Genomic DNA, 23,843 nt, shown 5'->3' on the forward strand with positions numbered 1-23,843 from the left:
AGGTCATCTCCTCTCGAAGGAGGGAAGGCAGTTCACCGCTGATCGTGTAGCCATTATCAATGCTATGACGGCCCCACGAACACAAAAGCAGGTACAAGCCTTCATAGGCCTAACCTCATACTGTAGACAGTGGATTTCCAATTTTTTGGCCTAGGTCAAACCTCTTCTTGCCCTCACAATTAAGGACATATCAGACAGTTCCTTTCCATGGACAACAGAGCATGCGCAGGCCTTCCAAGATTTGAAGAGGGCCCTGTGTACTGCTCCAGTCCTCGGTACTCCTGACTATAGCAAACAATTTCTTCTTTTTGTACATGAGACAGACGGCTGTGCATGCGCTGTCTTGACCCAGATGTTTATATTTCCAAAATGACCACAGAGGAAGCTGAGTCTGACAACTAGAATGGCCTATGTCTTTTGAAAATGGAGCTCTCAAAATGGCCACAAAGTCAGATACATCTGACACTAGTTTATTGTGCGTAAGCCTTTACTCTCCTAAAATTGCCATCATCCAAATCTTACAGTGACTAGAATGGGGAATCTGCCATAATCACTGCCACCGCTGAATACCGCATGCACACTGACCATACTGCTTGAACGTCTGCAGTGCCTTTGACGTAGTTTCTGATGCACCAACTTAATGAAAAGAAATCCAGGCTGTCATTCTTTCATGTGTTAATAAGTTCAATGTACAGGACCGATCAGTGTCGCAGATGATAGAAGTTGCTGAGATATGCTGTTATGTCCCATGGGTTCAGCACTTACCTGTCATGCATCACCAACATATTTGTAGTAAGTAACTACAGACTCGGTTTCGTACCCACCTCTAATGAAGATTATTTCAAGCTTAGCTGTAAATGACATAGTTTTTAGGAAGATACTCCTTTGGACCTTGTCTTTGATTAACCCCAGTAAGGCAGGGTGAAACGGGTTTGAGAAGCCCCTCATAGTTCACTCCTAATGCCAACATTGTACCTCAAGAAATTCTCGCTTTTGAGAAAGCTATTCTAAAAGATGTTGAGAACATGAGACCTGCCAGTACTTTCCATAACATATCCAAAAATTAACTTGCAGCTGTGAAATCAATAACTAATGATCCCTTGATAACTATCAAACCAGCCTATTGAGGGGGCTCCATAGTCATCCTCTCCACATTGGACTATCACAATGAGTGCCTGTGACAGCTTAGTGCCCAGAGATACTATAGGCTCATTCCCATTGAGCCGACAGAAAGAATCTCTAGGAAGGTTCCATCTATGTTTCTTGAAGCTGCATCAATGGGCTGAATCACTAAGAATAAAGCACATTTCCTGATTAATACCAAACTCAGACTCCCCTATTTCTAAATCCTACTTAAGATACACAAAGGCATCCTTCCTCCTCCAGGATGACCTATTGTATCTGAGATTGGGTCTCTTTTCGAACCACTTTCCAAGTTTTGTGATCATTTTCTCCAACCCCTGGTGGAGGACACTCCTTCCTTTCTTGAAGACACCATGGCAGTTCTCAGTCTGATTAGGGATACCAATGACATTACCAATGTAGACCTCCTTGTCACCCTTGATGTGGAGTCTCTTCATATGGACATTCCCCAGGATGCCACACTTCAGCTCATTGAAGAGGCCATGCATATGAGTACATTGTCCTCACCAACACCTATAAACTTCATTCTTGAATGTGCCACCTTTGCCTTACAAGAGATTTACTTCCAATTTGAGGATACTCTCTACCTCCAAGCCAAGGCAACTTACAGGGAAGCACATGTTCACCTAGTTGGGCCTGCCTGTATATGGGATACTTTGAGAAAGAAAATATTCTAGCCACTAAAAATCCATATACCAGCAACAAGCTTCTGTGACTGTGGTGTATTGATGATATTCTCCTACTGTGGAAGGGAGAGAGATATCTGTGAGAACTCCACTGCCTGGATCAATGCACTCAATCCTTACCTTTTCTTTACTTATTCCATCTCAGATAAGGAACTCTCCTTTTTGGACCTTTCCATTGTGTTGAAAGCAGGCATTCTCAGCAAAAGAATGTTAAAAAAAACACATGGATTGTAATAGCCTTCTTCTTTATGACAGCCACTATCCAAAATGCCCTGAGGGATAACCTCCCCTTCGGAGAATTCCTCAAGATGCACCGAAACTGTAGTACCTCTACTGTTTTGACAAACAGTCATGATCCCTGTCCATAAATTTGGAAGAGAGACACTGTGCTGGGGGTAGTCTATTTTCAATTCAGCTCGCAAGAGGGTGATAAATAACAATAGGGACACATTTCTTGATACCCCACTTAGGGACACTGATGACACACTTAATTGTCTTACTACTTACACCTCCAACTCAAACCAGTTCCAGAAAATAATTTGAAAATGGTGGGGATACTTAAGACCGCTTTCCTTTAATTTTGGTTCTGGGCTTTGCATACAAATGCACTAGCCACCGTATAGACATTCAGGTCCACATGAGGCCACAAGACATACTGTGACATACTGTGTTGCAGACAATGCAATCTTTGGGACTTGCTCCTAGTTACTAGTTACCATTCTTGTTGTACATTCAGCATTTGCCACCTCACTAAGCGCGCCACGGAGGCGGTCCTGCTCCCAAAAGTACTTGGACACTTAAAACCACAACAATTGCAACCTCAACAACTGCATTTATATGATTTCCTACCCTTGTGGACTAAGGTACATAGGCATGACCACAAGACTAGTGAAAATTAGGATTAGTGAACACAGGAGTAGTATACGATGCAGAAATTATGCATTTTTAAAGAATATCTTGAAATATAGTGCTGAAAAGTATAAGGAGTCTGGTTGTGCTAGACCAGGTCAAATACAAAAGTTTGGGCAGACCGCGATGGAGCTGCATTTGATAGAGGGACCAACCGTGTTCCACCGAAAACAGTACCTTGGTTCAGGGTTGAGTTGATGTGGTGGACGAGGTGCCAGGAGACGGCGAAGGTGATGCGTCAGCGTTGATCCTTAGGATATAGGAGATGCATTGGTTTCAAGCTGCACAAGTCAGGGATGCTTAGCTATCGAACCCCTCTGATGTAGGCACTGCATTGTCATTGAGGTGAGCATCTGGTAATGCAATGCCCTTAATATTGTCAGCAGCAGCGATGCATCAGCTTTGACGGAGATGCACTTCTTCCTAGCAGCGCAATGAAGGCGATGCATGGGTTTTTTGCAGTTGAAGTACTAAACCCACCACTTGGCAGGAAAGTCTCTTGGATGGCAGACTCCAGGTATTAGTTGTGGAGTGGATTGAAGTCTTTGATGTCTCTGAAACTTCCAACAGGAGGCAAGTGGGCAAACCCTTTGAGCAACTCTTGGTTCAAGTGGTGTAGCTTCAGTCTTTCTCACGCAGGAAAGGAGGGCAGCAGGCAAATCACGACAGCAAAAAGTCTAGGAGAGTAGCATTCTTTCAGCAGCACAGCAGTCCTTCATCCTGGCAGAGTATCCACAGGTCCAGAATTGTACTGAGTTGGTAGGGTCAGAAGTCCAAATCGTATACACGGTAGTGCCTTTGAAGTAGGGGAGACTACAAAGAGAGTCTTTGAAGTACACAGATGTCTTCCATTCCTGCCCTGGCTCCTGACTCACAGCAGGATGTTAAGCAGTCCTTTGTGTGGGGACAGGAGACACCCCTTTTAGGTGTAAGCGTGAAGCTGTGCCCAGCTCATCCCTCCCCATCCTGCCTAGATTGCCCATCTGAATATGAATCTCTCTTTGTGCGTGGCTGTCTAGAAGGAATGCACAAGTCCCAGCTATCACCCCCCCCCCAGATGTGTATTGGAGACAGGCAGCAGGCACACAGGGCTAAGAACAGAAAAATGCCAACTTTTTATAAGTGGAATTTTAAAAGTTGCGATCATGAATCCAACTTTGTCATTAAATAGTCCATAGGTACCAATCAAACAGGAATTATATTTTATTAGCTGTAATAGGGAATCTACAATGTTAGCCTATTGGAGGGGTAGGTGTCACAGGAGTGAAAAATGAAAAAGTGCATGTCCTTCTTTTTAGTTACACAGCACCCTACCCTATGGGCTACCGAGGGCCTACCTTAAGGGTAATTTATATGTATAATATTGTTACGGTTGACTTGTGGCGATATACAATTGATTTAAAAGTTATTGAGAGCGACCACTACCCACTAGAAACCAGCTTTTTGAAAAAACTATTATATGGGCGGGGAAATATAGTGGGTGGTGATACAAATGTACAGCTACTACCACAAGATAATATTATCGTCAGTAACAATAGAAGGGCTGTTAAATGGGCATACATATTGGAAAGGGAGGATCTCCTGTCCAATATATATTGCATCCTGGCAAACACATTTGAATTTTATTGTCCTCATGGGAGTGAGTATGGGGAATTTATTACCTTACACAAACTTTTTTTCAGGAAACTATTAGACCTCTTAACTAAAAAATCCAAAAAAGTGTCCGGTATTACAAATGCCAAACCAGTTGGGAAACCATGGTACAACAAAGAATGCCGAGTTGCCAAAACAGTTTTGATTGAGGCAATCAAAAGAAAAACTCCTGTGGAAATTAGAGACAAAAGGAAATTATATAATAAAATACTGGTTAAATCAAAATCCTCTTGGGATGACGGAATTTGGTCCTGTATGCTATTAGCAGCAAAAACTAATGATCAAAGGTATTTCTGGGAGCTAGTGGCCAAGGGGAATAAACGAGAGAAAGGCTCAAGAGAGGTTTTTTTAGACGAGGCAACGTGGGTAAATCATTTTACCAATCTGTATGAAGCTAAGACGAGTGAGGTTGCCCAGTCGGAAGTAATTATTTCTCCCCAGCCAGTGAATTCACCGGTAGTCTTTGATTTACACGAGACTGAGTTAGCAATCGCTTCGATCAAACCAGGGAAGGCACCTGGACTTGATAAAATCCCAGGTGATCTTTATCTACATAATATTGATGTCTGGGCACCATATTTGAACCACTTATTCAATGCTATTGCGGCCGGAGAACAAATGCCTGAATCTTGGGATGGCGCAGAAATTATCACCATTTTTAAAAAGGGAGATAGAGGGGATCCAGCCAACTATCGTCCCATTAGTCTTTTAGACATAACTCAAAAAATATATGCCAGGCATATTTTAAACCGTATAAATACGTGGCTAGACGAAAAACTAGTTTTATCTAAATATCAGGCAGGGTTCAGGGCAAAAACAGGGACAATAGATCAGGTTCTAAGGTTATGCTGCTTGTATTGGAAATATGTCATCATCCGCAAGGGCCACTTGTATGTGACCTTTGTAGATTTACGAGCAGCATTTGACCTAATTCCCCGTGACTTGCTTTGGAAATCCCTGGCGGAGCAGGGACTTTCCGGGGAACTTTTAAGATTAGTGATGGGTCTCCACCATGATAACTATGCGAAGGTAAGATGGGGCCCTAACGGGGAACTTACAGACCCAATCCCAATTAAAAGGGGAGTACGCCAGGGATGCGTCCTTGCCCCGACACTCTTTTCCCTTTTTGTTAATGATATTGCTGGTTACATGGAGGACTGTGACAATGATTCGCCTCGATTGGGAGGGGAACGTGTGCCGTCCCTACTTTTTGCGGACGACACGATCCTTATATCACAGACTCCGAAGGGCCTCCAAATTCTACTAGATAGGTTCCAGCAATACTGTACCTTAAAAGGGTTAGAGATTAATACAAAAAAAACCAAATATATGGCACTGAACCCTCATAAAAGTTTTAAAAAGAACCTGATGCTAAACGGTCATAAACTTGACTATGAACAGAGTTTTACATATTTAGGGGTACTATTAGATTCAAATATGGGATGGAGGCCTCAGCTAGAAAAGTCTAAAATAGTGTTTAAACAAAACTGTCTCCCAATATTAAAGAGACACAATAAGTGTGTAAATAAGGCAGTAACCCCAGCAATCGAGATTTTTAGGTACAAGGTTCAATCTGCTGTCTTGTACGGGGCTGAACTTTGGGGTCCAGTCTGTAAGAAGAACTTTGAAACATTGGAAAACAACTTCATTAGGGGACTATTAAAAGTTCCCATCAACACCCCACTGGTCCCATTGTTTTTAGATTTAAATATCAAACATACTGACCATCATGCAATGTTGAGACCACTATTACTATGGGTTAGATTATGGACAATACCCAAATTGATTGATTATAAAATCGGGTTGAAAGAAGTTCTGGACCTAGATAGTGGTAACCGAATATATTGGTTCAAGCATGTAAGAGCGTGGTTCGTAAAAATAGGATTATCACACTTTTGGAGTGCGCCAGATACCTTAACTATGGCCTCTAAGAAAATTGTTAAGTTATCTTTCTGGTCTCATGTGAGCCATGATTCTGTGTATGTTAGGACACACGGCCCTCTAACTGAAACATTCCTAATGGTCAAAAATGTGGAACATTTCGAAGTATTTCTTGACGAAATTCAGCCGCCATTGGCCAAAACCCTATACCTAAAATTCAGATATGGGACATTGAGAACCAAAGTAACAGAGAAAAACTGGGGGAAGACAAACAGTGATTACTGCACTTTATGCTCTACTAATATAAGGGAAGACGTTTTACACATATTGTTCTTCTGTCCTAGTTATGGTATACCTAGGAAGAAATGGATAAAGCCTCTATGTTATAACATTGGCTCTAGTTCTTATAAGGAAGCTGGTAGAATCTTAAAAACCGACACCAGCCAAGCAATTGTGTTTGGAATCAGTAGATTTCTTCTGGCTGTAAATTTTATTAGAGTAAAAATGTCTCTTCCTTTTTAACTGTACCCCATCTGGACCTGTCCATACCGCGGACTCTGTTTTAGTTTAAAGGTTTTTAATCTTAAAAAAATCTATGCCTTGGATGTTATAAAACCTGATCGATTTAATGCGGTTTTAACAATTGTATAACGTATTTTAAATTATTTATTACTTGTGATAATTTCTAAACCATGATAGATGTTTAAAAGATAAACATATAGCATTGACTGTTGTTTTGGTATGATGTAATGAATTCTTTTAATCATTTATTTTGTACATCTTTTATGTTGCAAAGCAACGAAATAAAGACTATTGAATTGAATTGAATTGTATGTAATAAATGGGGCGTATCAGGCTTGGCAAGGAGTTTTAAATGCCAAGTGGACATGGCAGTAAAACGACACACATAGGCTCTGTAGTGGCAGATTTAACGGGTTACTTAAGTGGGTGGAACAATCCATGTTGCAGGCCCTCTAGTAGCATTTAATTTACAGGCTGTGGGCACATATAGTGCATTTTACTAAGGACTTATAAGTAAATTAAATATGCCAGTTGTCGATACATCAATATCACCATGTTTAGGGGAGTGAGCACATGCACTTAATGACTGGGTAACAGTGGTAAAGTGCCCAGAGCCCTAAAACCAACAAAAACAGTTCAGCAAAAAAGTGAGGCAACAGGCAAAAGGTTTTAAAGGCAGACCACAGTAAGGCTGACAGGTCTAACACTGACCACTCTCCATCTTATGTATTAACATCACAGGCCCTTCACACCAGACTACGACCACCGATACTGTTCATTGTTTCCTGTTCTCATTGAGGCTTACCTGATTTGACCGTTACACTTGATTTTATGACTGGAGTCAATGTGAGCCTTTACATATTCTCTTCATGACACTCATCGGCATCAGACACTAGCATAGTGGGTTAGTGCAGCCCATTGATTATTGTTTAAGTCCATTCTTCTAAAATGAAACATACACAGTGTAGAGGATGGGTGAGCCCTCTCAATGTTGATCACTTGTCAAGTTTTTGCTTCTAATATCAGACTCGCTGGCTTACTTAGCCCTTTTTCTACCCCCTGGTCGGTGGGTTTCATGTTTAGCAAAGTCTTTGCATTATTGTTTATTTGTATGGCTATTCTTCTAGATTGAGACACACAGGGTAGTTAAGGACGTATTTCCACACTGTGGGTTGCGGTTTTATGACTCGGCTTCAATTTGGTGGCATTATCACTGGAACTGTACATTTATTTTATATAAGCCCACACTGTTGCATCTCTTCACTGAGACGATCCAATATGGAGCCCATAGTGGCCACTCTGAATAGAACCTGCCTCTGGGTGCTCCTCTCTCTTGGTTTCCTGACACAGGACCCTCCTGCCCCGCCTCTGCTATAAGCCCCCTTAGCGCTATCTTCAAGCTTACCGATGGAGGTAGGTTGCCAGAACTGTACAGCTCTGGTAGAGTAAGTACTTTTGACGACATTAAGCCATGGCACCCGTATTTTGAAGGGCTTGATGTGTTGCTTTATTTCTACTTTCTATTTTCCTGTTATTTGCAGTTACCGCTCATATTGCAGTTAACATCCGTAATACCGAAGAGGTGTGATTCTGACAATTTTGGGGTAAGATAACTCTTGTGGATTTGCTTACGAAAACATTGTCACTTGATTTGGGTCGATTGTAATTGGGTGCAACACGATGAATGAGCTCAGTCACCTCAGATGTTTTTGACTATTTGCTGCATCTAGTCAATATGTCATGATAAAAGAACCTTGATACATGTTATCTGTTTTGTGTTATGTATTGTGTCTATTTTACAGTGCTGTGGTCAGTGATTTTTCACCCGGCTCATGATTCACGTGAGAAAATCTTCACACCCAAGTTTCTAACCACATACTGTTTTATTGTTTCAGGTCATTACTCTTGCCTTAATGTGGGTATTATACACACCACACATATTTGGTGGACTTTTAGACTGGGCACATTTTTTAATGACAATACTGGTCCCAAATCCATATAAATTTGGATTTGTTTCAGGTTGGGCCTGGCGAATTGCCACAGATCCTTATGACATTATGGCAAGAAACATGTTGACCCTGATTTAAACTTTAAAACACAAAGGAACATTAATTCCCTTCCCTGTGTTTTGTTCTGCTTTCAACAATGATAATATCCACCACCATAATAAAATATCCTTTGGTGTCTCTTAGTCATCATTTCCAGTATATGATAAGAACAAGACCCAGATTTCTCTAATAGAGGCAAAATGGAATATAAATAATTTTCAATGCAAAGAAGATATTCAGAGGGTACACCATCAGCATCTGAGGTGGCAGCAGTGACCCACCTCATCTAGTTACGTCCTCGTTCTCAATTTATTTTGGCTATCAGGGGAATCACAGTGTCTCTGTTGGGGACAGGACTCAGGCATATGGGAAGGCCTAGTCCTGCAATCTACTGCCGCTCATTCTTCTTTAGGTACGGATGCTCTCGGGGTTCTTCAGGAACTGCTCAATAATTCCCCAGATAGTTTCCAAAAAGACTGTTTTTCTGTTGTCTCACCTGACTGGGATATACCCATAAAGGGTTAAGCGAGGGATGTTGTCTTGAAGAAGCTTTGGGAGTTGAATCTAGTATGGTCGTTAGGGCCGTGATATATACAGAATCAAGTGTTGAGAAAAAAATACACTCCCAGATATCAACATTGAAGTTCATTCAGGGGCTGGGGAGCCGTTTCTGAGAGCATTACTGAGAGCAATCCTCCAATTGTTAGATCTAATGAAACAGGTTTTCTAAATTGAAGTTTTTCTCCCCTTTGTCTTTCTATGCCCCCCTTGTATGGTAGCTCAAGTCATTTGATCGGTTCTTTTTCTGAATCAGTTCATGAATTTCGTTGCGCGCACTGCTTTGCATTTGGGGATGCAGTACGTGCAACGAAATTCGTTTGATTTATTTAAATGTTTACTTACCTGCAAACCTCCATTATCCATACATTACTAACCCCCACCTTGCCCCTCCCCTCCCCACGTCACCGCCCCGGCAGGTACTCCCCTACCGACCGTGGCTGTACACCATCCCTTCCATTTCGAATCTTAGACTGTGTGCCTGGAAGATATACATCATGAACTGATTCAGAAAAAGAACCGATCAAATGACTTGAGCTACCATACAAGGGGGGCATAGAAAGACAAAGGGGAGACAAACTTCAATTTAGAAAACCTGTTTCATTAGATCTAACAATTGGAGGATTGCTCTCAGTAATGCTCTCAGAAACGGCTCCCCAGCCCCTGAATGAACTTCAATGTTGATATCTGGGAGTGTATTTTTTCCTCAACACTTGATTCTGTATATATCACGACCCTAGCGACCATACTAAATTAAACTCCCAAAGCTTCTTCAAGACAACATCCCTCGCTTAACCCTTTATGGGTATATCCCAGTCAGGTGAGACAACAGAAAAACAGTCTTTATGGAAACTATCTGGGGAATAATTGAGCAGTTCCTGAAGAACACCAAGAGCATCCGTACCTAAAGAAGAATGAGCGGCAGTAGATTGCAGGACTAGGCCTTACCATATGCCTGAGTCCTGTCCCCAACAGAGACACTGTGATTCCCCTGATAGCCAAAATAAATTGAGAACGAGGACGTAACTAGATGAGGTGGGTCACTGCTGCCACCCCAGGTGCAACCTGGGACATCTTTCAGAAGAATCCGGTCATAGATGGATAAGATTTATAACGTTGTCGCTGGAGTATTTTGGTACTATTGTGCATTCTCCCTACTTTGTGAAATTTTCTTGGTGAGGAGGAAATCAAACAACCAGGACATAATTTTCGAGAGCTCATCGCAATCCTAAAATGTGTGAACAGCCCCGATTAAATCCTGGGCCCTGGCAGTTCTGAAGTTTTTGCGAGGGTGTCGAACACCAATCCTTTCAAGTTTTTTAGTTTTCAGCTCTAATGTTGATAGGAGATTACACCCGGAGGAAGGAGCTACAGCTGGGTGAAAGACAAGATGATGTCCCAGTGCGACAACAATGCCACAATGATAGGCTCCAAAGTTTTTGGAGTGAGGCAACTGAAGGACAAATGTGGCATGCACCCCTTCCCCCAGAGGCAGCAAGTTGCACTGGCCTAATCCCGCTGCTTCCGCACCTACTGCAACCTGTCAAACTTTGCTGGCAAACTCAACATGCACACAATGCAGCTGGTACATAAGGTATTTATTTCACCCCACCCGCCTGCTCACATTTTAAACTATCTCCTTTGTTCAAAATGGCTGGGGCCATAAAACTGTAGCAATAAATCCCACCGATGCCTCTGATGTCCACGAGGCTCTTCAGCTTAACTCCTCCACACAAGACCACCAGAAGTAGAGATAAGCCTCCCTCCCAGCATGCTACGAGCAGTGCTTGCTCTAATTGAAAGTGAAATTGCCCTTCCCTGTGCTCAAAGTAATAGCAGCAGACAGAGGACTAATTTCTCTATCTCCCCTATCAGTTCGGCCATCTTAGACTGTCTATCCTTGGCGACCATCATGGACTAGTCATTCCTCACGATAAAATGTCTGCCTTTCTACAGTGGTATTATATGTATATTCCTAGTTGTATCTTGCACATCTCGCTTTTTCTTCACCTGTAATGCAGCGATGCTACCTCATATATTCACAACATATGTTTACACGCAAGATTTTGATAGGGTGTCTGCCTTTTACAGTGGTATTATATGTCTATACTTCTAATGGTATCCTGCACATCCCACTTTTTCTTCACCTCTATGCACCAATTGCTACCTCATATATTTTGGTTGCTAACTAGTGTCACTTTTGGTCTCATATAATTTTTGGTTGCAATTGTATTTTGCTACTGATTCATGTACCTCATTTATTTTTGACTACTCACTATTGTTATATAGCTTATAACTCTTGTTGCAATTCTATTTTGCTACTGATTCATGTACCTCATTTATTTTGGACCACTCATTTTTGACTACTCACTATTGTCACTTTTGATTCAGGTATTTTACTGCCTGCATCGGTATTTCAGTCTAGTATATCGTCAGTATTATACCTATATTTTATTCTGTACATGTTTGTAACCCACAACGACTTCACTTTTTACTCCTGTAATGCACCGACTAATTGCTCATATAGACCTGTTACATTTATGTAACCTGCTCCCATTTCAAGTTTTATTCCTGTATGCACCAATTACTACCTCATATACTTTGGCTGCTCATTAATGGCACTGTTGTTCCATGCAACTGGGTATTAGTGTATGTGTTTGTATTCTGCTCCCGTATTTCATTATTGTGCACCCTACATCTGTGCAACCCGCACCCACTACAATTCTTATCCCTGTTTGCATTGACTACTACCGCATACACTTTGGCTGCTCACTAGTGTCACTTTCATTCCATGCAACCGGCGATTACTGGGCATCCTCCCACACCTACCGACTCCGTCATCCCAACATGGAGCTCATCGGCAAGCACACATACAGAATCAACTACCCACCCACACTCACCAAAAAAGCCGCTAAACGCTTTAAACACAACTTACTGAGGTCCCACCCTGAAACTCCCTTTGCAGACACCTACTTCTCACCGGTCAATGGTGCAGTAAACATTGATATCATCTTCCACACCGCACGCAGAGCTCAATGGAGAAAAACGTTCCTCTCTTTACTCACCGTCTCCAACTCCAGGAAATCCGCTCATGGCCGAACACTCTCCATCACACCATCCCAACTCTTCCTGGGCAGAACCACCATCACTATCTATAACAACGGGATTGTCCTAATCCAATCCACAGACAGGAACCTGGAACTACTAGACAACCTGTTCCCCACTTTCTTACAGCACCTCTCCAATCCGCGGACCCCCACTCATAGCACTCTCAGTCCGATTACCCTTGATCTCACAGCCCCCAACCATAACGATGCTAACCTAGCTCAGTCCCTAAATGACACGCACCTCTCCTCTACCACCGGCACCTTCGTCATTCACCCACCTACTGCAGCCACCTCACACTCCTCAATCACAGACTTAGATCTCTCCCCCACATACACCAGCCGCTCCCCCTCCCCCCCACCAACACCTTGACCTCCATTCATACCACTCACATTCCTTTCACCCCTGACACCACAGCCCCCAACCACAACGCCTCTAACCTACCTCAGCCCCAAAACGACACGCACCTCTCCTCTACCACCGGCACCTTAGTCATGCACCCACCTACTGTTGCTACCCCACACCCCTCAATCACGGACATAGATCTTTCCCCCACATACACCAACCGTACCCCCTCCCCCCTTTCACCACCCCACATTCCCATTCTTTTCACCCATGACACCGCACCTCCCACCCACAATCCGCCTAACCGAGTTCAGCACCAGACCGACACGCACACAGACAAACCCCACCCTTTATCCCCCCCGTTCTCAGCCCCCACTTCCACCCATTAACTAATCACCCAGATCACGCCTCAATCAACTCAACTCCGCCTCCTCAAAAAAGAACCACATACAATCCCACTTCCCCCCCATTCTCACCCCCCACTACCCTACATGCGACCCCATCACCACTAACATACGCTCATCCTCCACCATGCACTCTCCACCTACCACCAATACCCTCCTCCATACCACCAACCTCCCCCTATGTCATCCACCCCCAACCCTCCAATCCCCACCACCAACACACATCCCACACTAGACTACGTTATGGCCTCCCTCCTCCAGCTCAAAGAAGACATTCACATCATCAAACAACTACTCTGCACGCATTCCAGCCACTCCTCACTCACCACCCTCCTCAAGCTCAAACAAGACATTCACATCATCAAACAACTACTCTGCACACACCCCAGACACCCCTCACCCGCCTTCACCAGCACCACCCTTCCTAACAGGACCTCCACCCAGTCGGCTGACTCTCGCACTCAACGCCCCCCGCACTGGACCTCAATCCCTGTTCGCAATCGTGAAAACCGTCCCCATCGCTCCTGCAACACACTATCGGACCTCGACACAGTCACCCTCCTCCGCTCCTGCGACCCAGCTCCCCTTAACAACATACCCTCCACCCGCCGCGCCATTCCAACGATTCATCCAAATCCCCTTAGACCCCCCACACAAAACAACAGAATTTCCATCCTTAGTAACCTGAGAAAAGTCCCCCTCTCTCTAGAACCCCCTTCCACCCTCGACACACCCCGTCTCAAATGCACCCTCCTCAACTGCAGATCGGCCTCTAGGCACTCCTCTGCAATCGCTGATCTCATCTTAACACAGGACCTTGACCTAATTATCATGACTGAAACCTGGCTAACTGAATCTTCTACACCTATAATGGACATACTGGTTCCCCCCAACTATCACATCACTAGACTAGACAGGGTTGGTCAAAAAGGTGGTGGAATCGCATATATACACAGGAGTAACCTATCTGTCATGAAAGTAACCTCTCCCTCCATACCCTCCCCAACCTCCTGTGAATACATCTGCCTCGATATTATCAGTAAGGGCAAACCGATATGCTCTCTTCACGGCATTTACCACCCACCAGGGGACAACCTTACCTTCTCGCAACAAATCATGGATTTGATCACAACCAATTCAGGGCGACAACTCACACAAATATACCTTGATGACTTCAACCTCCACTGGAACGATCATAATGACGCGGTGGTAAATAGTCTTAAAAACTTCCTCGACGCCCTTGACCTCACCCAAATATGCAACAGCCCGACCCACGAGAAAGGCTCTATCATCGACCTTATCATCTCCAAAGAGGACGCTATCCAACTCGAATCTATCCAACCCTGTGACTGGTCAGATCATCATATTGTCACATTCTTCATCAACGAAAAAGTCAAATTTAACCCGGTTCAATCCTTCAAGCCTAAAGTCTGGAAAAGAGACCTGAAAAAACTCAACCCAAACTCTCTACCCCCCAACAGCTGCAATCTCTTACTTCCTCCTACTGGCGTTACGGATGTCCAATCCTTGACGGATCACTATCTCAACGCTATGACCTCTATAGTTAATGAAGCTGCACCTATGCAGCTAAAAAGAGCCTCCACAAAAATGTCCAATCCTTGGTACGACGGGAGTCTCAATGACGATAGACGGGCCATGTGAATGGCAGAGCGCACCTGGAGATCAGCTCCTTCCGCACTGCACTTAAAAACGCTGAAGAAAAAGAGAAATGCCTACTTCAGGAAAATAAAACGCTCAAAATCAGATTTCTTCAGCCGTCAGCTCGACCAAGCCAAAAATCGTCAGAGAAAGCTGTTTGAGCTAATCAGAACACAATCCAAGGAACAACCCCAACCACTCAGCACTTTGGGCGAAGCACCCTCCTGTGAAGACTTCGCCTCTTTCTTTATCCAAAAAACCGACAACATAAAGAAGGATCTCCTCATTGACGTAAGTCTCTACCCCAAACCCCACTGCACAGCACCCACTGAACCAAAAAACAATGCTACATGGTCATCCTTTGTCACCTACTCGGAAGAAGAAATTGGTAGCCTGCTCAGCACTGTGAAACCAGCCAATCACCTCACGGACCCCCTTCCTGCCAATGCTGTCAAAGACCTTACTCCGTCGCTCCTCCCACTCTGGACTAAAATAGTCAACAGCTCACTTCAACAAGGGACCATCCCCGACTCCCTCAAAGTTGGACAAGTCACACCTCTACTAAAGAAACCTACAGCCGACCCCTCTGATCTAAATAAATACCGTCCCATTACCAATATTCCGACTCTTGCCAAATTGTTGGAAAAATGCGCACAAACTCAATTGACTAAACACATTAATCAGTTTGATCTACTCAACCCTCATCAATCAGGCTTCAGAGCAGACCACAGTACAGAAACTGCTATGACTCACATAATTGACGACGCCCTGCAGATCCTAGATCAAAACGATACCTGCCTCCTTATCCTTCATGATCTCTCTTCTGCATTCGACACAGTCAAACATGAGAACTTACTCGATCTATTAAACACAAGAATGGGTATATCTGGAACTGTGCTCAAGTGGTTCACGTCCTTTCTACACAACAGATTGCAGAAATTCAAGAGTAACAACTTGATGTCTTCACCAATACCGGTATCGCTAGGCATCCCACAAGGATCCTCCCTATCCCCAACTTTGTTTAACCTAGTTATGGAACCGCTCACCACCTTGCTACCAGCATCCAATGTTCACTTCCACATGTACGCAGATGACACCCAACTTTATCTCAAATTACAATCACCCAAAGACATTATGCTCTTGAATTCAACGATCAGAAGCACCCAATCATGGCTGGCCGCTAATCATCTCAAACTCAATGCTCTTAAAACAGAGTTCCTCTTGATCTCACCTCCTGCGAAGATCACTACCACTCAAATCTGGCTTAAACACTTAAAGGCACTCAATGTTCATCCCACCATCGTGGACTCAGCAAAATCTCTAGGCATAACACTTGACACCAACCTCAACATGCAGGAACACATCAACAAAGCAACTAAGGGTGCGAACTACCAGATCAATACCTTAAGGAAACTCAAACCCTTCCTTCCAGCCAAAGATTTCCAAACTGTGGTACAAGCTCTAGTCATCCCTCGAATAGATTACGGCAGCATTGCCCTCTGCGGTCTCCCCCTAACTACTACGGCACCCATAAGAGCTTCTCTAAACGCCGCAACGAGACTCATCACTGGATCAAAAAAACACTCACACATTTCCCCTGACCTGAAAGCCCTGAACTGGCTGCCTTTTGAAGCCTGAATATATATGAAAATTGCCTGCATGACGCACAAAGCTGTCCACCTGAGCTCACCCGGATACCTCGCCCAGAAGCTGACGATTTCTGGAGGCTCCAGAAACACTAGAGGCACAAACAATCTCTTGCTAAAGCCCCAAAGATTCCGCAAGGAAAAAACCTATAAACGCTCCTTCTCAGGAATGGCACCCAGGATCTGGAACTCACTCCCCCCTGAAATCAGGCTCATCTCCTCTACCATACTTTTTAAGAAAGAAGTAAAAGCTATCCTCATGGCTAAATACACTTGAATTATTACTGGGGATGATATTTACAGACGCTGTACCATTCAGTTCTACTGATCTTTTTTTGCATTTTTGTATGACTCGTGTTATTGACCTACCTGAGTGTCTACGCTACCACTTATTTGTACTTGTATCATTATTGATGTAACTGTATGACTATGCTCCCTCATGTACCCCCCCCAATTGTTATGTACTCACACGTTGTACCTTTCGTCTGTAAAGCGCTCTGATATTTGCAAAGATCTTGTTCGCGCTATATAAAACTTTCAAAATAAATAAATAAATACTGCGAGAGATCAGCAGCCCCAGGGACTTGCATGCACCCACCCACACACTCCTTAGCTACTCCTCCTAGCTCCTAACTCCTAAAAAGTCTGCTCTACTCAGCTCCTACCCTGAGATCCACTGGAATAGGGGTCAGGAGCCACAGAGACTAGGAGACTGGGATCAGAGTGCCAGAACCAGGATCCGGGAGCCTGGGAACAAGCTGCCTGCTGGGAAGCAGCTCACCTACAGCACTTACAGTCTACTATACCCACTCCACCAGGCTTCTCTGGTATACTCCAATCTGCCCCTGCCCTGCCCTGTACTGTAGACTGTCCCTTGTTGCACCCTCTTCGTCAAACTAGGGGCATGTGACCAGGAGATGCAAAATGCCTGGAAACAAATATTTTGTAGGATCTCATGAGCGCTCTCTTCCTCGTTGGCATTCCAGACCACTACGTTACAGGTGGCGGAGTTAGTGCTAGTTTGTCCTGGAGCAGCGGGAGCAGAACCGGAATGCCAAGAGCACAGCAGGAGAGACACGCGGGGGAGGGGTACATGGGAGCTCTACCGTAGTGCTACGTACCTCCTCGTCTCCTCAGCGTTTGGCATCTAACAGCCACCGCAGCCACCATCTGCACTCCACTGCAACCCCTCCTCAACCCTGCACTGCTACCTGCCACCTCCTTGCTGCCGCTTCTGCCTATACAGCTTCACTCCTCTCTGCACCTCCACGTGAAAGACTGATCCAGATTTCTTGATCCGACCCAGCCTCTCCACCGCCGCCCTCCGGTGCTGGTTTTTCATTCTCGAGTAGGTGACCAGGCAGGACCGGAGGCTTGGATTCAGGATTTTGGGGCCCCCAAGATCCGGGTTCAGAGCAGTGCAGAACAATGCAGCAGCAAAAGTGGCAAACTCCTGCAAACTATGGTGGTGTGTGACATCAACATGTACGTACAACCCTACTCAGTGGCCTGGCAGATTCTACACTGGCACCCCATAGGGACATCAAACATGCCACAGTATGTCTTATCTAGGGCCAGAAGACATATGGTCATATCACCCCCATCATAAAATAACTCCTTTGGCTCCCCTTTGCAGGCCTGCACCATCTTCAAAATGGGCTGCATCACTTACAAAGCCCTCACAACCAATACATCTGCTTATCTTGCTGACAAACTTCCCATCTCTGGTGGGTCTCGGCATACTTGCAGCCAAGGCACCATCAGATGCCAGGCTAAGAAGTGAAAAGAAGAAAAAACAATACAGCATGCCTTATCCATTTATGTGTGCATGATCTGGAACAACATCCTCATATCCATCAGGACCGCCCAGTGCTGCTCCAATTTAGGGAAGAATTGAAGGTTTACCTTTTTAAAGAGCATTACATCAATAATGATATAACTGGCCACAACAATTTTACTCTCCTATTACTCGTTGAATGTGTGCTTGTTTTTAACCTTGTACTGCACTGATAGAGCGCCATGTTGTTTGAAAATTGAAGGGGTGCACCATAATCCCAAGTAGTCAGCACCCGCATATTTAGAGGGCCATGTTATTGTGTGACTTTATAATGTAGTACTAGGCCAGGGATCAGTGCAATATGTAGTTGTGCGCATATATTGTTTAAAGAACAAATGTAGTGTCAGATTCGAGAAATGCTTTAAGTAATTTAGAAATAATTTCTTCATGTGTAAAATGCGTATTAGGTTTGAATGTGTCATATTAAAGTTGCATGTGTAGGCTGCCTATGAAGAAAAATCTAGACGAGAATCCCAGCGTCATCAATTGGTAGCCAGAGGAAGGTTTGTCTCTGGAAGTAAGGGAGAGTTGTGTTGTGAAGTTTTGCGGAGTTGGAATGTCTGTTGTATGAAAGAAGATCAGGCTGTGAGCACACGCAGCCCGGTAAATTCTTAGGCTCAAGGAGTAGCTTAAGCAATCCGTAATTGTCGACCATTGTTAAGGGAATCGTGAGGTACCATTGATTGCCCGCAGGACCGAGATAGGGAAATGAATGTGTGAGTTTGTGAGTAACTGACGCTGGTCGTGGGTTGCTGAGTGTTTGTAACCTATCAGTGAGGTGATTGTCCGGTTGTTTCGTGGACAGACAGTTGCCAGTTTTTGGTAGACAAATACACGACTGTGGACGTACAGGCAGACTGTGGACGTACAGTCAGCGAAGTAATTGCTTGGATGTACAGGTGATTATTTCAGTGTATGCATGGGACGTATATGTGAGGGAGAAGTGAACTGAAAAGGAGGGGAACTGCTGCGAGCGGGGGAAAAGTGACGTAAGAATGTGCCACGCTGTGATAGGGCGGTTGGTGTGAAGCTGCGCTGGGATTGGTGGATTGTCGTCAGGAAGTAAACAAGCGCTGAGAAAAGAGAATCACTGGTTTCCTCATGAAATGTTTTAAGGTTTGACGAGATTTGTTCCATAGAGAAAAGAAATTAGAGCCCGGGGGGGGGGGGAATAGGCTCCGCCCGAGGACACTCCAGCTCATTACATGGGTACGAATGTGGGCTTGCATACTATACTGTGGCTTGAGAACTAGTGCAAAATGACTGACGTAAATGAGGAGTTGACCTTTCCTAGATATGGAACTTTTAGATTAGAAGTGTTATATCAATTGAATATCAATTATAGCTTCTTTGCGACCTTTGCCTAGACCAACACAGTTTGAGGCACTGAATGCGTGGATTAGGGTGGCACACGAAAGAAACAGGGACAGGAGGCAGGAATGAGTAAAGAGGACAGTTAGGGCATTTCAAGATGCGAGGTGGGACGCATTGGAAAAGAGATGGAGAGTACAGACGATCGAGGGGGATAAATTGTATCAATTGTTGGTCAAGTCAGGGGATGCACAGAAAAAGAAAGCTGAGGATGACGACAGTTATACTGATGATAGCTTGTTAGAAAGACTGCTATCTGAGAGACCACCTCCGTACAATCTGGAGGCAGAGGGGGACAGATCAGCTCCAGTAGAGGGAACGAAGGAACCACAAGCTCCACTGTGTTCTGAAGTAGTGGGAAAGCTCTCAATGGGGGAAATGCAGAAAGCAGAAAGTTTCAGTTCTCAGAGGTTACCGGATGCTCTTAGGGTGCCAGTTACCATTGGTCCCATAGTGTCAGTGTAAAATCCAGAGCAGGTGAGGAATGGAAGTCCATCACAGACAGGAATGGAAGGAAGTGCTGGCTTTGGAGGGAACAGTGTAGTGATCGAGCTGGTTCTGTCACCGAAGCCTGTAGAGTCGAACACGCCATTGCCGGCTACAGAAGATTCGTCAAGAGGATTGATGGATCTGACTGGACCAAGACCAAAATCCCTGGGAGAATTGAGGTCAGATCTGAGAACATGGGAGTCAGTCGAAGGGACTCAAGGGGACCGGTCAAGGGAAGACTGGCCTCATGGGAGTGCCGAGAATAGAGTTTCTCAAAGGGACACCTTTGAAGTAAATAGGTGTAGAGAACAGGAAGGTGACTGCAGAGAGTTGAGTGGTGCATCTAGTCGAGGCATCCTTAGGACAGCAATAAGGGCAAAGAGGTTAGATGTGATGCGATTAAATGCGGAAGTGGACGAGATTGTTGAAGGGAACTTGCCTGTTGAGAGAGTGGAACTCTATGAGCCAGACGAGTTGTTGTTTGTGGCAAAGGATGTGACCCGTAAGATCGGCTCTTGAGAAACGAACTGAATTGGCAAATAGATACGAAGTGGATTTGTCTAAAACGAAAATGTTGCAGGGTGGTCACCGGTTACAGTATACTGATCAAGATTTGGATGAAAAGAGGGTAATTGGACTGAAGACCCATATCAGAGAACTGATTATAGGGATACAAGCATGGAGTAGGCTTGACAAGTGGGAAGAAAGATGGTCCAAGAAAAAGAGTGTTAAGAGAAATGCAGCAGAACCACCTCCTCAGTGGGGGGGGGGTATCAGGAATTGGGAACTACTCTTTACAAGAGGTAGCTAGTGGAGGGTATGTGCATGTGCCTTGGAGCAGAGGAGATTTGGCGGCATTCACAAATTACTTCCCAAAATGAGAGAGAGCCCAGTTGAGTGGTACAAGCAGGTTGAGAGGTTTATCAAGATCTCGAAGGTGTTGTGGATCGATTTGAATACACTGTTTGACATCGTGGTTCAGAGTGACTTGTGGGTAGCTTGTAAAGTTGCCGTCGAATGGCCCGCTTCTGAGCCGGACAGGGACGTTGTTACTAATGGCCCATCACCTCTTGTTGTGAAGAAGTATGAACAGGTGATCGCGTGGTTGCAATCTAAGGTACCGCAACAGGACATTGATTGGGTAAAAATAGATCGAACAGTTCAGGAGCCAAAGGAGACAGTGCATGAGTACTATGAAAGGTTGTTGCAAGTCTTTAAGCAGTACAGTAGATTGGATGTAATGGATCCTAGGGATATAGGACAGTTTGTGTCAAAATTTGTCCTGGGATTGAGGCCTGAGATTTGTCTTATGATCCAGCAGCATTTGATTTGTTGGCAGAACAAGCCGCTGGATGAAATATTGAGGTATGCTAGATATTGCAGTGATGAGGTCGATTCAAAGCATAAGAAACTCAAGGATAAACTGATGATAGTCCAGATGCAATCTGCTGATGAGGGAGGCCAAGTACTGAAGAACCGGGACTTTATGGGCCTGGCGGCGCAGGGCACGCCTGAGATCTCCGAGTTCACCTGCCTTGTTGTACAAAGACACGGAACACTCTGTTAGCAAAGAAAACTGAATTTATTAGCTGCAGCTATGCACAGTTATCCTAGAAGTACATCAATGGTAGCTTCTCAGGAGACTGCCACTTCACCCCGTGGCTCACAGTCTTTTATAACCATATACATCCACATAAGAATACTCCCAATGTGCAAAATGTGAGCCAATAGAAAAACATTCTTTTGGTCAAAACAAGGCACCACGTAATCAAATCGTCCTTCCCTTGTGTCATGTTCTTGCCCAACCCCACAAGTCAATCAATAACAGCACCCCTAAGTCAATCAATAATGGCAGGACGTGTTTGTGTACTACAAAGGACAACTTGCAAGATAGGATGAGGCAGGGAAAGAACAATGAAGGCCAACAGATTGTTGGGACAAGGATTAGTCAGTCGGGGAAAGAATACTGAAAGCCAACAGATAGTTGGAACAAGGATTAGTCAGTCGAACTGGTTCCTGGAATTGACTTCACCACAAGGATAAGGGGGGGGTTATTTGACACGTAGCAGTACAAAGGGCAAGAGTTTTCGGTTCGCCAGGCTGCCTGAGTGAGGGCAACACAAAATGGCGACGAAATACAAAATGGAGTCGCAACTGAATTTCCTCAGTACAGTCAGGTGAAGGTACGCTGGGAAGGAAACAGAATGGTCAGAATAAGGGAAAGGGAAATACAGAGGATTCTAGGCCAAGAGTGGATTTGGCAACTCTAAAAAAGACCACTGAGTGCCATCAGTGTCATCAGATTGGACAGTGGAGATGCGAGTGTCCTTTGAATCCTGCAAATCAGATACAACAGGAGGAAGAAGTAGTGCAGGTCCAAGAGCCCGAGGTGACAAAGGCAGTTTTAAAGTCAAAGTCGATAAAAGGGGGTACTTCGGCTCCGCGAGTACAGGTTCCCCTGCCTCCGAGGAACCAGACAGGGACTCGGACTTACCAACAGATGCCTCTTTTTGATGACATCGATGATTGTTACCTAGACCCGTTGGCATAATGGTGCCTGAGAGGGGAGGAAAACTGCACTCTTGGGGCAGTCTTGGAGTTAAACCAGAAGGGACCATTTGTGGAAGCTGATGTTGATGGTCACCCTACCACCTTTCTAGTTGATACTGGTTCTACCCGTTCTACTGTAAGATACTCAGTAGTCCCCAACCTAACCCTCTCGGGACAATGTATCCATGTTGTAGGTGTTCCGAATAAGAAAATCACAAGCCCTTTGACAGAACCGATTCCTGTGAAAATAGGAATGTTTCGAGATCGACATCAATTTGTGGTGTGCCATTCGAGCCCTGTTTGTTTACTAGGGAGGGATCTCCTGTGTAAAGTCAATAGTACCATATGTTTGCACCCCTAAAGGAGTGGAGTTGCAGACTAATGATGATGATGCTGCTTTTAAGGTCACAAATCAACATTTGAGTATCGAGATGTATCCTGTTGTGACAGTGGAAGAGCTTCCACTGGATTTGAGAGATTCGGACTCACAGGAAGTGTGGGATTTCACTGGTGAGGACATAGGCTTGATCAAAGGAGTAGAGCCTGTCAAGATTCAGGTTAAGCCGAATGTTGATTTTCCGAGAACACCCCAGTACAATTTGACGCCAGAGACAGTTGCAGGAATAAAGCCTGAGATTGAGTCCATGATCAAGCAAGGGATCCTGAAGGAGATAATGGGCAGTCCATGTAACTCGCCTATTATGGGGTTGCAGAAACTGAGTGGGAAATTTAGAATGGTGCAGGATTCGTGCCGGGTAAACAACATAATTGTTCCCTGTTGTCCAGTAGTACCGAATCCATCTGTAATACTATTCCAGATTCCATGTCAAGCGGAATGGTTCACTGTGATTGACCTTTGTCAGGCTTTCTTCTCTATTCCATTGCATGTGGAGAGACAATTTCTTTTCGCGTTTAAGCTGGAAAACCGTGTATTACAATGGTGTTGTATCCCACAGGGGTATACAGAGAGTCTTTCGATCTTTAATCAGAGCTTGAAAAAGAACCTTGAGAGTCTTGTACTGCCGCAGAACTCAGTT

This window comes from Lissotriton helveticus, chromosome 8, assembly GCF_964261635.1.
Source record: "Lissotriton helveticus chromosome 8, aLisHel1.1, whole genome shotgun sequence".
In the NCBI taxonomy this organism is placed as follows: Eukaryota; Metazoa; Chordata; class Amphibia; order Caudata; family Salamandridae; genus Lissotriton; species Lissotriton helveticus.